This window comes from Aythya marila (genome assembly GCF_965140915.1).
Source record: "Aythya marila genome assembly, chromosome: 17".
In the NCBI taxonomy this organism is placed as follows: Eukaryota; Metazoa; Chordata; class Aves; order Anseriformes; family Anatidae; genus Aythya; species Aythya marila.
Window position 1 is genome coordinate 10191082 of NC_139058.1, and position 6728 is coordinate 10197809.

Genomic DNA, 6728 nt, shown 5'->3' on the forward strand with positions numbered 1-6728 from the left:
TAACAAAACACAAGGGCTAACAGACTTGAGAATCTGAGATAGGCAGCTTGTCTAAATGCTGTTGCGTTTATCCTAGGGAAGAAGAAAAAAAAAAAAAAGTCTAGTAAAACCAGGATGCTGTGTCAGAGGGAAGCAGGTAAGGTATTTCTTGAAATACAAAAAATAAGGATCAGGATATTTGAACATCAGACCAGATCTCAGATCTCCTGAAAATACCTTCCTTTTCATGGTTCTAAATGTTGTTGCTTTTTAAATTTTAATTTAACTTTTTAAATAAGAATGCCGGGGTGAAAATTCACTTGTAATAATTTCTAAAGAAGTAGTAAATTCTCAGGAAAGTGTAAGTTGGAGATTTGCTTGACTAGCTTTAGAAGCAGTTTCGTAACAGGTGATTTTCTTAGCTTACCAGGGAACATAAGCAACAGTTAACTGCTGCTGTTCTTTCATGGGTATGCAAAGCAACTATGGGAATCGATCATCCGGGTAGATCCACAATCCAAAGGCAGCTACAGCTATTCTTTACTGATAACACAGAGCTGAACTAAATCACTCCAGTGTGTTGTAGGCATACTTGGTACTTCCTGTAGATCTGAGGCTTGTTCCAACTGCAGTTAGGTGGTATTTGAAGAGAAAAAAAAGTGAACATGACTGTTGTTTCTCCTTGCTGGTGTCCAACATCGGCTTTTCTGTCTCCTTTTGATTAGTAGAAGGTGAAAGCCAGACATTGCTGAATCTTTTTGGCTGTGCAATCTTACTTATATTTTCTTCCTCATCTAGCAAATCTCCAATACCATGTGCCCAAAATGGGGCTCAGCCAACCTTCTGCTCTGTGATGTCAGTCATCCGTAGTTCTCTGAAGCTGGTGGATTTGAGCAAGAAGCAGTTAATTAGCCCATGGAAGCAAATATAAAACTTTGATTTAAAACTACATGAGGCTGGAGTTGGATGCTGTTGATAAGGTTCAGTGTGTCCAAACATACAGTTAATGACAGAAGCATTATCTGCCTCAATCGTTTGACAAGCAATAACAAATCTTCATGTCCCGTTTAACTGCCTCCTTTTAATGTATGTTTCTTTGCAGACAACGTGCAGTAAAATCTGATGCCGCTCATTTCCCAGGCTGTAGAAAGTAATGAAGTAACAGTGGTGATGAGGTAGATGTTTCTGCTTCAGCCTGAATTAGTGATTGTTGCAACACAAATGAAGACTATTTAATTCTCATAGAGCTGCTGCTCAGTTGGCCTTAGCTAGTGTTTGCTGTTTTCCTCCAGGTTCTCTAGGAAACTTTACTGAGGGTTGTTAATCAATTCTTCAAGTCTGTCAGATTGGTGTGGGACAGGCATTTCCACACACCTGGGAAACAGCGAGCAGCAGTGCTTCATCGGAGACTGGAAGAACTTTAAGAAATACGGGTTTTCTTGTAGGAATGCAGGGGATTTCAGAGGTCTATACTCACTGGCGAGGGACAGACATAGCAATTTCTACATCTAGATCAAGATCATTATTCAACTAGCACTGATACAAATTACAGGCTTTCATGTTAATCGTTTTTTTTTCTAAGAAATCAAGTGTAAGCTTGAATTTGCCATGCGGAAAGTCACTTGTAAATTGTGTAGAGACTGTAGAAGGTATTAACCACTTCTTTCAACATAGTGATAGTGCAGTTTTATATATATACAACCAATGTCTTATGGTGGACATCCCTTATATAATCTGTTTTTTCAATGTGTTAAGCTGTTCTTGAACTTTTCTGTTTTGGATATCTTACAAAATCTATTATCTTTTGCACTATAGCTAATTCCTGATGTTTTTGTTAGATGCCAATACTTTTTTATGCCAGTTAAAAAAAAAAAAATTGTTTTGAAGTTTGGATTTGCCACATTCTTATGTTGTTATGTTGAGCTGTTTGGAAAGAATCTTAAGTTCTCATTAGAATGAGAAAATATTTAAATGTTTAAGTGGTGCAGCTGTTATCAAGCCTTGAGATATAAGTAGCTCTTGGAAGGAAATATTTTGAACATGCCTTGACAAATGTAAACCTGCTCACTTTATGCAAGAGTTCACCATATGCTTGAGGCATATTATAAGGCAAAAACAAGTCCTTTGCATAGCCTAAAAGAAAAATTCTAGCTATGCTGTGGTGGGCCAGAGTAGCTATAGTACAGTACTTGAGTCTGCAGTTTGGTGATGTTCTGTCTTCTCTGAAAAAGATTGCACAAACAGTAGAGAAAGACTTGCTTTCCCACGTCATGTTCTAGGCTGTAAAGTAAGCATTCCAGGAGCCAGCTTGTGACCTTCTCCTACTCGACCTGACTTTTCTGTGTAGATCTACGTCTCTCAGTCCTTGCAAGTGACAGGGAATTGCTCCTACCTCAAGGTAAGGCAGGAGGGGCTCGCTATGGAAAAAGCCGGCTGCTCCGCTGGTGCCTGAATGCTTTCAGGTCTCTTTGTTTCTGCCCCTAGAGGGCTCCCTCCTTCCTTTGGCCAAAGCAAAACGAGGGCGATAGGAAAAGATACCCGATGTTGCCTTTACCACAAGCTGTTTCTAAGAGCCCTCTGTGTGCTGTGTCATTCCTGTAATATTTTTATCTTGCAGTTAACCACTGGAAAGCTGAGTCAGAAAAATTTATTTGCATGGTAATACCTTCTTTCCTACCCCATATCTTTTAAGAAGTTGCAATGATTCTGGCACTAATACTGTGTTTTGTTTTCTTACTGGCTAAATTTCAGCTAGTTGGTTCAGGATGGGATGCAGCTTGTCCAACAACAGAGCTCTGATAACGGCCAACAGCAGGATACTGGAGTGAGTGCAAGAAGCCTTTTACGTAGGAGGCAGGAGAGTGGTAATTCATAACGAGTGGGACTAAGATGTTACAGGTTAGAAGTAACTTTCCTTTTAGCACCTCTTAGAATAATAATAAAAATGTGAAGTCTTGTTTCTCTTCACATAAGATGTAAAATATATTTCTCTGTGTGTGTTTATCAGTGTACCCAAGAGACCTCACTTTTAGTCTAGAGCACAGCTCCTTTGCAGAATTAAATTCTGGTGTCAGTGTGGGGAAAGGAGGAAAAAAAAAAAAAAAAAACAACACCAAAACCAACAATGGAACAGAAGACACTTCAAGTTTTCTGTATAATTAATTATAGTCATTTAAAAATCTTGTGCGCAGTCTTTGCTTGAAGAAGTTCTAAGTTATAATTAAGCCAAGCTGCTAACGATGGATCTAATTGTTGGGTTACAGACAGGCGCAGGTAATGCGAGTTGGGCCACTGACATCAGATATTTCACCCAATTGCTTTCTGTTGATGCAGCTAATTCCACACAACTGTTCCAGCAGCTGGAATGATTGGCATGAGGTGAAGCCTGGATGCCTGTCAAGAGTTTTCCCTGGCAGACTTAACTGGCCAAATGTCATTGGTCTTTAAAGGTACTGTGTCCTTGGTATTGGCTCTGCAAAGATATCTGGGAGCAAAGCTGCTTTAGCAATGCTCCTCTGAAGTCCCCGATATCGAAGGACTTAAAATGGGAGAATGAATTAGATGCTGAAATGGCTCTGCAAACTCTCCCTTTTTTATTGTATCAGTCACGTGAAGTCGCATGTGTTTCTGAAGAAACATGCAGTTGCGGCAAAGGTCAAGTTCAACAGTGTAGTCAGATACTGCTGTGGCATTGGTAAGTCGGCTTTTAATAATAAAAAGAAATCCTTGCCTCCATCTTTCTGTCCCATCCTTCAATGGATTTTCACCTCCAAGATATAGAGAATGTCACATCATACATGGAAAGACCTTTCTTTTACTGCAGAACTACAGCTGTGTGCCTGTATTGGTAATTGACGAGAATACTGCGTAAACATCCAATGTGGACATCCACTATTAAGGTTACATTTAAAGCCTAAATACAGGGTGCTTGGAAGTTACCCGCTGAACCATTGAGACAACCTTCCTGCTATGCACTGCAGTGCATATTTATTAGGGTATTTTGGAGAAAGTGTTTCACATTCTTATTTTTCAGCTGACATTAAAACCTGTGAAAAATATTTTCATCTAAATTTATTTTCCCATTATGTTCTTTCTCACAACAATGTTTAAAAGGCTGTGGTTTTTTTGCCTTAATTGTGGCATCTCAATTTGTTTTGGTTTTGTCTGCTGTCTAAAGTAAAAGAATTATGGATCTGTATTCTTAATGTTAAACCCCTTTGTAACTGGCTGTTACTTATTTAATCATTTATTTGATAGTGTTAGAAAGAAATTAGGAAATGGCTAGCTTCTGCAGGGTAAAAAAAGGAGGGTATCCAAGCAATTTAGTATCTTTTAAGTAGTTTAAGAAAAAGCTAATTAATAAATTGTAATCGAAATACTAATGCAAACCGTTCATTTCTTCCCCCTACTAATAATCACCTTTTGTAATGGGAAGATGCGTTGAAAAGGCCTGCCCTTACCCTCGGAAAACTGTCTTCTAATATTTTCTTGTTAATGAAATTTTAAGTCAATGAGCTGTTCCCAAATAGTAATAGGCCAAGCCAGGATGTGCATTAGCAGGCTAATGGCAGGCATCCTGCCTTGCTGAAGGCACTGCGGCTCACAGCAATCCTCTAGGAGTTGGCTGCACCACTTGGAGCACTTAATCCTGGCTCTGCTAAAGCACTTCTTGTCCTCCCATTGTCTCCTTTGGGAGACTGCTCCATTGACTAATAGATCTCACTGTCAGGATGTCTTTCCTCTTCTTCAGTCTTACTGATCTCAGTTCCAATGCATAGAACTGTAACTTCTTTGACTACTCTTTAATGAAATCTTAATAAAGACAAAAAGCCATCACATTTATATTCATATCAAAAATGGAAACTAATCTGGTTTTCAGTCTTCACTGTAATAAAACTTGTAGAACTAACTGTTCTACAGATTTTAGTTAAATGCTGCCTGCATACGTTTCAGGCTGATGGCAGCGGGATCTGGAAATCAGCTAGCATAAATCCACTCATAAATAAAAGTACTGGGATTTGGAATCTGTCAGTGACCGATGTATGCCTGTGACATGTAGAAAAGCTGGCAGCTAATGAAATCAGAGCTGAGCTGCTCAGTACTCAAGGGAAGATTGTGAAGTTTGAACACGCTAGTTGAGATGTCACAGGGAAGCCAAGGGCTGGGGGTGTCGAACAATGACCACCAGGGTTGCATTTTGCAAGAAAAATGGTGTCAGTGTGACAGCAGCCTGCAAAGCTCTCTGGCTTGTGCAGTGTGAGCTGCTTGCAGTCATTGCTGGCTGCTGAGAGGGGCTGGTGTGCAGGAAGTAGCCGGGGAGAGGTTTTCACAAGGACCTGTTGTTTGGTTGCTCAGATTATATCAGTGTTCTGGCTATTGAGAGGGATTTGGCCTTTTTGCTTGCAGCTTTATTTATTTTTTGCCTGTTCTCAATTCTCTTTGTGAATACCAATATTCTGAGTCACCCAGAACGATTTCTGCCTTCATTAGAGATTCCTTCCAGCTCCCCTTCAACTGCCTGTAGGCTGCTGCCTGCCCCTGCCTCCCCCTGTGCACTTTGCTGCACGGATTTAGCTCTCAGTATTCCATCACTCATCCATTCGTGCAGCTCTGGCAGTTGAATACCTTCATCCATATTAAACTGGATTGTACCTTTGGTTCTTTGCACAACTTGCTTTCTCCACCTGACCCCTTCTGTACTGTCCCTGCTACTACTGATGTGTGTTTTCAAGCATTTGAGATGTGGAATATGGCCATAGTTTATCCCTGGCCTACAGCAGCTGTGCTTAGAGCCAATCAAGTGCAATGGTTAGACCAGGGACCTGGGCATCCAAACCCTGGAGTAAAACAGCATGTTTGCTTCTTTGATAAACTTTGGTGTTTAAATCGCCTACCGTATCTACACCACGCAAACAGGATTGTGTTTCTGGAAACCTAAATTAAAAGATCCAGTATAAATTAGAAGCAATTGTATAGTTCTTTAATGGATATTCCACATGAGTTGCTGACCTCTGTGGTACTCAAAAGCTTGAGTATAAGAAATCTACAAATCAATAAGGAAAATAACCTGGAATGGAGGATGGGTCTCATTACAGCGCTAAGTGTCGATACAGTAGATGTCTTAATGCTAGTTAATGACTGTCCCTAATGGTATTCAAACAATGTACATTTGCTTTAGCTTTTTTCAAAGTCCAGATAAGCTGCTCTGAGCTCTCTTAATGATGCGAATTATTTAACGCTCATTTGTATGCAGTATGCTCCTGCTTTGAAAGTACTTCACAGAATTCAAGCCAAATTCAGCCTTGCAGCTCCACTGAAGTCAGTGCTTGTCTGTGCATCTTCTGGTAGTTTTTGCTTGAAGAGTTAACTTCTTGTTGCACTGATTTTATTTTATTTTTAAAGTTAGTATCTGCAAAGGGTTTTTAGTCACCCTTCTCCCCTCCCTGGTAGAGTAGCTGTAAGTACAAATGCTGTTCTGTTGATTCTCTCATCTCCCTCTTAAGCCCTGCAGAATGAGGACATGCTAAGCAGAAAATACTTTTCTGTATTCTTTCCTTTCCACTACTTTGCGCTTCCTAAGCACAGTTCTGCTGATATATGGCACTTCTAAAAAATCATCCTGCGAAGAATCTCTGCCTGCCATCAGATGTATGCAAGAAGCTGAGTTCCTGTCTGTGGCCCGTTTTTGGGTTAACACAACGTGAACTGATGGAGGCCAAGTCACGTACAATTCTGCGGGTTAGTTCTGC